The sequence below is a fragment of the Rattus norvegicus genome, chromosome 17, assembly GCF_036323735.1.
Source record: "Rattus norvegicus strain BN/NHsdMcwi chromosome 17, GRCr8, whole genome shotgun sequence".
NCBI lineage: Eukaryota > Metazoa > Chordata > Mammalia > Rodentia > Muridae > Rattus > Rattus norvegicus.
Genome location: NC_086035.1, coordinates 4,235,311 through 4,245,076, shown reverse-complemented (window position 1 = coordinate 4,245,076; position 9,766 = coordinate 4,235,311). Strand labels below are relative to the sequence as shown.

General features: G+C 44.9%; 1 long non-coding RNA gene across 1 annotated transcript in view; it reads right to left on the bottom strand.

Moving 5' to 3' along the window:
• Positions 1 to 380: 380 nt before the first annotated feature.
• The window catches only part of LOC100912124 (uncharacterized), a 151,022-nt gene continuing 141,636 nt past the window's right edge, over positions 381 to 9,766 (bottom strand). The window contains exon 10 of the long non-coding RNA XR_001841748.3: positions 381 to 1,012. This is a non-coding gene — a long non-coding RNA (uncharacterized LOC100912124). The remainder of the gene's footprint in view (positions 1,013 to 9,766) is intronic.

Genomic DNA, 9,766 nt, shown 5'->3' with positions numbered 1-9,766 from the left:
GTGTAGAATATAGAGTGGGTGTAGAATATAGAGTGGGTGTAGAATATAGAGTGGGTGTAGAATATAGAGTGGGTGTAGAATATAGAGTGGGTGGGTGTAGAATATAGAATGGATGTAGAATATAAAGTGTAGAGTATAGAGAGGGTGTAGAATATAGAATGGGTGTGGAATATAGAATGGGTGTGGAATATAGATAGAGTGGGTATAGAATATGGAAAGACTGTGGAATATAGAGAGGGTGTAGAATATAGAATGGGTGTGGAATATAGAATGAGTATAGAATATTGAATGAATTCTGCCATGCCTGACAGACACCTTAAAAGATTTGAAACTGTACAATGACTGAGCCTCTCTTAGATACATGTGTTTGCTGTTTTAAGATTTTTATTCATTTATTTTTTTATGTTTTATGTGCATGACTGTATACCTGCATGACTAATTGTGTGTCACATGTGAGCAAGGTCTGCTAGGCCAGAAGAGGGTGTTAGGTCCTCTTAAACTGAAGTTACAGATGATTGTGAGCTGTCACGTGGGTGCTGGAAACCAAACCCCAGTCCTCTGGAAGAGCAGCCAATATTCTTGACTGTTCATTTTTCTCTAGTGCCTTCATTTGGTGGGGGCAGGAATCCATGAAGGCACCCTGGCAAATCTTGGTCTACCCTTGTAATTACAGAGAAAACATGGGTGTCTAGGAGAAGGATGGAGAGAAATCTACACCCTGAGGAGTATGAGGACATACAGATTGACAGGTACAGCAGCATTCTTCCAATGGACCAACGGACCCACCATCCATGCTGCTGTGCTGAGCAGTCTTGGAAATTCAAAGTGTACAGGGCATTAGTTGTAGAATTACAACTAGACAGATGCTGCTATCACTTTTCGTCGCTTGCTGCAGACATGGCCACCGTGTTCTTCCACATCAAGGCCAATGGTGAGTCCTTGGGCTTCATCTCCTTTGAGCTGTTTGCAGACAAAGTTCCAAAGACAGCAGAAAACATTCTTGCTCTGAGCACTGGAGAGAAAGGATTTGACTATAAGGATTTGACCAAACACAAATGGTTTCTAGTTTTTTATCTGTACTGCCAAGACTGAGAGGCTCGATGGCAAGCGTGTGGTCATTGGGAAGGTGAAAGAAACATGAACATCGTGGAAGCCATGGAGCGTTTTGGGGCCAGGGATGGCAAGACCAGCGAGAAGACCACCATTTCCGACTGTGGACATCTCTAATTTCTTTTGACTTGCAGGCATTTTACCAATTAAACCGTTCCTTCTGGAGAGCATCCCCAACCCGTCTGCTCGCAATACCCCATAATCTCTGCTCTCACTGCAGTTCTTTGGGTTCCATGTGTTCCTCATTCCCCCTCAAGTCTAGCTGGATTGCAAAGTAAAGTTATTATGAATAAAAACTAAATAAGAAAACCAAAAAGAATTACAACTAATTAGTTATAGAAATATAATTATAAATTCACCTGAAACTTCATATTGCTTCTGTGTTATTGATTGTCTGTACATGGTAATGTAAGCAATCACAGCCAGAAGGGGAGTGGAAGAAACAGAAAAAAAAAATACTTACTGTAAACTTAAACCAGACAGACTGAGGTGAATTGATTTGAACCACCTCCCACGCAGATCTACACACACAAGTGTTAGTAACAGTCATGGCCAGTGCCACAGTAGGTCTTTGTGGGCATCGAAATTTAAAGCCTCACCTCCTGTGTCTGATCTCCTGATCCCTCTCACACGTTCCTTGTTTTTAGGCCGTCTTCCTCTGACTTTGAGTTTTCCTGCAAATATGTCCCTTGTTTTAAGGAGACTTGATCTACCTGAGAAGATTAAAAAGTACCTTTATGGGGCTAGAGAGATGGTTCATTGTTTAACCATCCCTCTGCTCTTCCAGAGGCTGTGAATTTCAATTCTCAGCAACCACATGGTGGCTCACAACCATCTGTGATGGTGTCTGATGCCCTCTTCTGGTGTGTCAGCGGCAGCATTCTCAGAAACATAAAATCACTAAGTGAATCTTTTTTTATTTTTAAGTACTTTCATGTTTTTGAATTGCACCCAGTCTGCAATGCGGCTTTGCTCACGGCAGCCACTGAAGTGTTTAAGCTATGCCCCTGTTAGCATCAGAGGGGTGGTAAGTGTTTAGATTCCCCTGGCTGTGTGCTCCCAGTTCAGAGGCAGCGGAGAGGCACAGAGTTGTACGGATGAAACTGAAGTGTAGGCTGTTTGGGGCAGGTATATTGCAAATAGGGGTTCTCCTTTCACCCTTCCAGCTCTTTTTAGAATTAGACAGACAAGACCACAGGTCCCTCTGGTACAACTCAACTGACATAAAGCAAATAGACCCTTCGTGGAGAGAAAGATCTAGAACATAGCGAATCCAGAGAGCCAAATTTGCACACCTTGTGTTCTAAGCCATAGGAAGATAAATCAGCTCTTACCCTCCCTCATTCCAGGCTTAAAAACAAGGATCCTACTTCACTTCCTGGGGTTGGGAGCTCTGTCCTCTCTGAAAGGAATAGGGCATCTTCCCATTTAAATTCCACAGATGCCTGGCTCTTTTCTCCCCCTGGACGCTAATCTACTGTCCTGAGAGGGCCGTTTATAGTTATTACGTGCCAAACCCAACACCACGCACATAATTCAAGATAACCCCCCTCATAAATTCCGCGATGGGATTTATATATCCCAGATGGGTAGATGTTTTGATCTTCGGAGCAGCGGATTTCTATAATTCACACAGTGCCCTGCAGTGCACACAGCACTGTTGCTGGAGCTTCCTGTGGAGCGGCTGTGTGCTGGGAGATTAGAGCAAAGACAGAGTGGTGGCTGGGACAGTGAGGATCTGCTCTAAGAATGCTCACAAATGGTTTTGGGTGTGTGCGATTTACTCCTTAGGCATGGCCTGCATGCGGTCTAAAGAGATGGCTCAGTAGTTAAGAGCATGTATTGCTCACTCTTCCAGAGGATCTGAGTTCTAACACCAGCAGCCATATCAGGCAGCTCACAACTACTTGTAACTCTGGGCTACCAGAGGGGCACTTCCTCTGACCTCTGTGGGCACCTGCACACATGTGCACACCTCCGCACGCATGCACGTGCACGTGCGCATGCATGCTTGAACACACACACACACACACACACACACACACACACACACACACACTTTAAAATAAAAATAAAGAATGCCTGTTCCACTTCGGCCCAGCACACCATGCAGGTAGGACAGATTTTCAGTCAAAGGCTCCATGGTTAGGCTGATGAGAGAAGAAATTAATTTCAAAATAAAGAGTTCTAACTCTTTTTAAATATGTTTCCTTTGACTCTTTGCAAGTGCTTAAGGTCTAAACAGTTAGGAAAGATCCATCTGAAAGATGCCTGGGAGGGACAGAATGTGTTGCTCTTCCAACCACCCGTGGTCTGAGAGGAACTAGAGTTCTTCACGTCTGCCCCGGAGAGAGGCCCATCCAGTTCAGTGCTTTAAAACATGGTGCGCAGCTAGAGCTCTGGAAAAGGTAGAAGTGCTCCCAGTTAATCAGCTTTCAAGGAGTGTTTTTAGTGCTTTGGTAGTCTAGGTAAACAAGATTAGTTGCCAGGGTAAACAGGTCTAAATCTCAGGGACTAACTTAGCACAATAAACATTTCTTTACAGCCCTGGGCCTCAGTCTGACCTCGTCAGAGGACAATTTTACTCCCTGCTTCAGATCCATTTGTGCTCTTTTCTTCCTCTGGGTCTTCCAAATACTTCACACTCACCCAGAGTATGGGGGGGCAGGAGGAGAGTAAGAACTGGGTGTTACAATGCTTGATGGGGTTTAGTTTGCAAAGGAAACTAAATAAACACAGTTCGATGTGGTAGAAATCTAGTTATCCTGACTTTGATAATTACATATGTGTTTTAATATGATGCTTCACCCCACAAACACATGTGTTAATATGAGGCTTAACTCCAAAACACATTCAATGGCTAAGTTTAGTTAAAATTTTTTAGTTTATAAAATATTAGGGAAAAAAGAGAGAGACCGAGAAGCCTACTTTCCACAACAGCAAGACGTAGAACTAGGAGATACCCCACTTCTATCTGGAGCTCAGTCACATGTACTCCTGAGGGACAGAGCAGGCAGCACCGAGGAAGCACAGGGTTAGAGTCTCATGGACTAAAAATCATTTTTTGCTACAGGAGTTAAATATAGCCAGGATCAAAAAACCCTGGAGAGCATAGCTTACATCATTCAGTTCTTAACAAAATGTCCAGGACAAGTTAGTCTAGGGTGATAGGCGCTCAATTGTGGCTGCTTAGAGCTGGAAGGAATTGGGAGGGACTGATGACTAGAGACTGCATGCACAGTAGAAATACAACATAGGAGGAGGAGGAGGAGGAGGAGGAGGAGGAGGAGGGAGAGAGAGAGAGAGAGAGAGAGAGAGAGAGAGGGGGGGAAGAAATACAACATAGTTACACTTGTGCAGCACAGTAAAAGTGCAACATAGTTACGGTTGTACATCACACATGCTATAAACTAAAACCACAGCACTCTGCAGTGTCAGTGGGTTATAGGGGACACCCAAATAAGCATCTATCTTTAATAACATTTTTTTCAAGGCAAGATCAAATTCAAAGGAACAAAGTGTCCTTTTTCAGTGGTTTCTCTTCAACGCTGACTCATAAGGGAGGTCTGCAATATGTCTGAACCTAGGCTTCTTGTTCTACAAAGTGGGAATAATTTATTGAGATCCATAGTTGATTAAATTGATTAAGATATTGAATTTTGACTGGATATGGTAGCACATAGCTTTAATCTCAGCACTCAAGAGACAGTGGCAGGCAGATATCTCTGTAAGTTGAAGGCCAGCCTGGTCTGTATAGTGACTTCTAGGCCAGCCAGGACTACATAGTATGGCCCTATCTAGGAAAGAAAATAAAAGACAGGCATTGAATTTGAAAGTCTGTGAAAATGCAGGCGTATAGATGGCTCTATGTATATTCAGATTTTAAAAAGAGAGAGAGAAAGTAAACATTCAAAACCAAATAACCCAGAGAACACCATCACTAATCACCAGAGAAATACAGAGCAAAGTTCTCCCAAGATGATCTACACATCCAACACGGGGGCTAAGAATTAAAGCTGGGTCTGTTAAGTGTTAGCAACAGTGTAGAACACTCAAATGTACTAATCCTGTTTCAAACTGTACAATCATTTTTTAAAACAACTTAGCTTTTTTATTAACCTGAATCTATGATCCTGTGACAGTGTAACACTGCCTGACATATTCTAAGAGCAATTAATGCATGACCTTACACACAAAAAGCTCCGAGTGTAAATAACAGTAAGGGAAAACTTAGCAACAGCCCAACCCCCTTACTAGGAAAATGGGTAAATTGTGGTATATCCATGTGAGCTGGAAAATATTGAACATTTTTAAAAACTAGACTGGAGATAGACTCAGTGTTAAGATCGAGTGCTGCTCTTGCAGGGAACCCAGGTTCAATTGGCAGCACACGACTGCCTGTAACTCAAGCTCCAAGAGATCTTGTGCCCTCTTCTGACTTCTACAGGTACCTGCACTCGTGTGCACATAACACTTCCTAGCGCGTGCGTGCGCGCGCGCGCGCGCACACACACACACAGACACACACAGACACACTAATTTTTATTGTAAAACAATAGACTATGAATATATACATGACATGAGTTTCAAAATATCCTGAATGAGCCGAAGTATGAGCAAAAAAGACCTGTGCTTGCTTCCTCTTGTGCTGAGTTCTTAACCATCCAAGACTAACATATAGTGACAGAAAGCAGGCCAGCCACTGCCTGGAGTTGAAAGACTTAGGGTAGTACCTCCCTTGAAGGACGAAGTCATAGAATTGTCTAATGTATGAATCGGGGCGTGCACGTGTTAAAATTCACTTGCTAAATACTCACGGTTTGTGCATATGGTTAAATATAATAAAGTACTATTGACATATAAGACAAAGAATGGGGGCACTGAAGGGAGAACAGACCCTGTTGCACCCTTTTGTCTCAGAGACAAAAGCTGGGGTACACATGTGTTAGCTACCTGCATCCTATCCAATACCATAATACCAAGTCCCCAAGATGCAGGACCCTGGGAAATTATCCCCAGTCTGTGTTCCCTAAAGGCAAATCCACCAACAACCATGCCTAGAGTCTATCGCATAGGTCAAAATATCCCATATTAGATGGAAAAAAAGAAAAGTTAAGTGGAATAAGGTCTCGTGGAGACATGCCTTAGGTCACATGATTCTGTAGCTGCACAGAGCTTATGAAAACAGGAAATAAAACACACGCACAGCATCGAAGGCAAGAGGATCCAAAATAGATGAAAACACAAATGGAGCTCTGAAGAAAAAAAAAAAAAAAAACGTGGGATGCAGACTTTTTCTTAAGCTCCAAAATTAGACTGGCCAAAACTTGGGAGGGGGGACATGAGAGTCCTGGCACGGAATGGCCTTCAAAGGCAAGGAAAACAGACATGTGGAACAATATGTGAAGACTAGTAGGACGATGCCAAGTCTGTCTGGAGATTAACTTAGAACTGGAGACCGGAAGATGGGAGCATAAGACACTAGTGTTTCTATCTTACACATAAACAGCCACAAATCAGGGTCAGATGACAGAGCCCAGTTAAATTCCTGCAGTGGTTTTTACTTCCTCCTTTCAGTTCTCAGCACCTCCATGGCAGCTCACAACCTCCTCAGGGCGCTGACACCCTTTTCTAGTCTCTGTGGGCACTGAGGTACACATGGTGCACAGAAAGACATGCATGTGGGCAAAACACTCAGACGCTAGAAAGAAATTCCTCCATCTTAAAATATCAATGGTGACTGTGAATCTTACCAGTTCTAGAAGGAACTCACAATGTTTCCGGCTGTGGCTGCAACTGTATCCATTCTCTCAAATATTTTGACCTCCCTGTGTTTCAGATCTGCATGGTTGGGAGCGGAAGGACTTGCCTCCGTTACTTCTCCAGGGACTATCTGTTTAGCATCTTTTCTCTTGGGCTTCCTCTCCTTGCTTCTTTTCACGTTCTTTGACTGACTGTTAGATCTCCGCTCTTTTCACCTTTGACATCCTTGGGTTGTTTTGTTTCAGGCTCACTCCTGTGAACGTGTTTATGGCCAGCAGTGGTGGTGATGGGTTTGTGGCCCATGAGTGGTGCTAACCTCCCCTAGATCCTGGCAGACAGCGGCTCCCTGGTTACACCCAGGACCTCACCAAGCTTGGAGCTACCTTCAGCATCTTACTCTGTTTCTGACCACCTCCTTCCATAAGACTCATCTTGACTCGCTCACCCTGCGTGCCCCAGACCTTTCAGGCAACTGAACACATAGCTGCTACTTCTCTTTGCTGAGTAGACCCCAGAGGCCATGAGTCCCATGACTCTGGGAATGTGGTCTCTGTTTCTCTCACTCACTGGCCTGCCCTTCCCTGAAGCCACTGGGCAAATCCTATCCTTATTCAACACACTTGCCCCTGAGCCCCTACACATCAGTGGCTTTGGGGAGGGGTGTCCCTGCACCAACACTGACTTCAGCAAGGGTCCTCCAAGTGTGCTTTGGCTTTGGATTTTCCACCCCACATTTCCCTGACATTCTGACCTTGTGCTAGCCTAAAATATTCCAGGGGCTTACCTATGTTTCTAGAAGCCTTTTAGTGATTGTCTTTTCAGCGCCTTTTCCTATCACTTCAAGGAGCAGCAGTGAAATACAGACGTGCTCCAGTGGTCTCTCGGGCCAATTCCTCATCTAAGGTACGTGGTTAAAGTCAATGTACACAGAACAAACCAAATGGTTGGGGGTTTTTTCCCCTGGTTTTTGTCAAAGAGGCCCTGACCAGCACTAAATGTTCAGTCAAGACTGTACCAGATAATATGGGCTGGCTGGGGGATTGCCTTCATCCCCCTAAGGCCCTTTGGGGATGGAATTAAAGAAAAGCCAGTCTAGGAAAGAAATCATCATCAAGGAGTTCTCAGCTATTCCCCTGGGAACCAGTGTCCTATTATAGACAAAAGCTCACCACAGCTCCCAGGAGGAAGAGGGAAGTAAGCCGGGCTTCACAGAGAAACTGCAGGAAAACACATCACCAGCCCTCACTGAGAACATCTCTTTGTGATGATCAGCCCCTGGAAGACACATTACATTGGAAAGGGCTCATTCCTTTCCTGGGTTTCACTGCCCCCAAACAGATCTGCTAAACAGATTTCCTGCATGTGTTATTGCAAGCCTAATGGAATTTTTAGTTGAAACCCTGGTCCATTTTCAGTCCTTTCCTTATAAAACGTCATGTCTATCAGAACTTGGTGGACAGGGAGGGGCATGAAAACTCCAGGTATTTTGCCAGCTGAGACAGAGAAGCAACAAACCCTGTCTATAAACTAGCGACGGCCAGTGTTCTGCAAAGTGGCTTCCAATTGGACCTCATGGATCTGAGAACAGAGTAGGCTGAAGGCCTTTCAGATCTGCCTTTCCAGGCATGGTTCAGGACAGCAAGCCCCAAACTCCCTCCATTAACAGCAAGAAATAAAGCCCTTCTATTTCCCAGTGGAATGGGGCGGGGGGTCGCCCCTCTGAAAAGCAGTTCCCGTAGCCCTTCGCTTCATGGAGCTGGGCTGCTGTTAGGGGGTCTCCAGAGCTGCCAACCTCTGAGTGGCTGAGACAGGATTGGGAAGATGGACATGCTGCAGAAATGCACAACGAGGTGAGAAATGCACGTGTGGCCTCGGGGTCTATTTCCCGTAAATGAGAGGCACACGCTGCACAGCCCTACTACTCAGAAAACATAAAACAGGAGGGAAAAAAAAAAAACCCAACATCTTCCCCAGTCTGATATGTGTGCGTATAATCATGATGTCAGAGTTTCCCTTGTCCCAGAACGTTCTCAGTGTGGGATGTCCAACTGGTAAAATACCTCCAAATCTGAAAACTCTAAAATCTGAGACCTTTTGACGGAAGGGCTCTCAGCTAACATGCTGCCCTCAGCTTTGACGTGCGTGTGTCCCCAGTACTGTTTCTTATTAGCCATGTGACTTTGGGGAAGACACCTGGTCTCTCTGGGGCTCGGTAAAATAAACCGGAGAGACAGCTGAGCAGGTGAGAGCGCACTGCTCCTGTGCGCGATTCCAAGCTCAGCTGCCAGTACTCGCATCAGGTGGAGCACAGCTGCCCCTGTCGCTATGGCTCTGGGAGATCTCACGGCCTCTTCTGGCATCAGTAGGTGTTTACACTCGTGTGTCCATACCCACACATAGACATTCATGCTTACCCATAGTTAAAGAACAACAAATATGAATTGTTTCTTTAAAAAAATAGAGACAGCAGCCAGGTTGCTGAGTGAGATACAGATAAAAAACCCCAGCACTGGGTAAGCGAAAGTAAACCATACTCTTAGCAAGAGCGTACTTGTCCTGACAGGGTGACCTTGCCCAAGGCCGTTTGCAAGGATTTGCCCACATTTTCTTGCAACAGCAGTTGGGGTGTGCATACAGCTTTGCACAGAGTAGGTGCTCAGGGAATACTCATTAACTTGATTCAGTTTCACCATCCACTCGATCCTAATTAAGCGTCTGTTGCCACCTCAAGTTGACACAGATCTCAGTAGCTCACAAAGACCAGGCTAATCCAAAGCTAATCCAGATGCAGGAGATTAGTGCAAGAGGGGTCAGGCCGGGGCAGCAATGACTGGGATAACGAAGAGCGGGATCCCAGTCTCTTCTGTAAGTGTGGACACTGTTCTGGGAATGG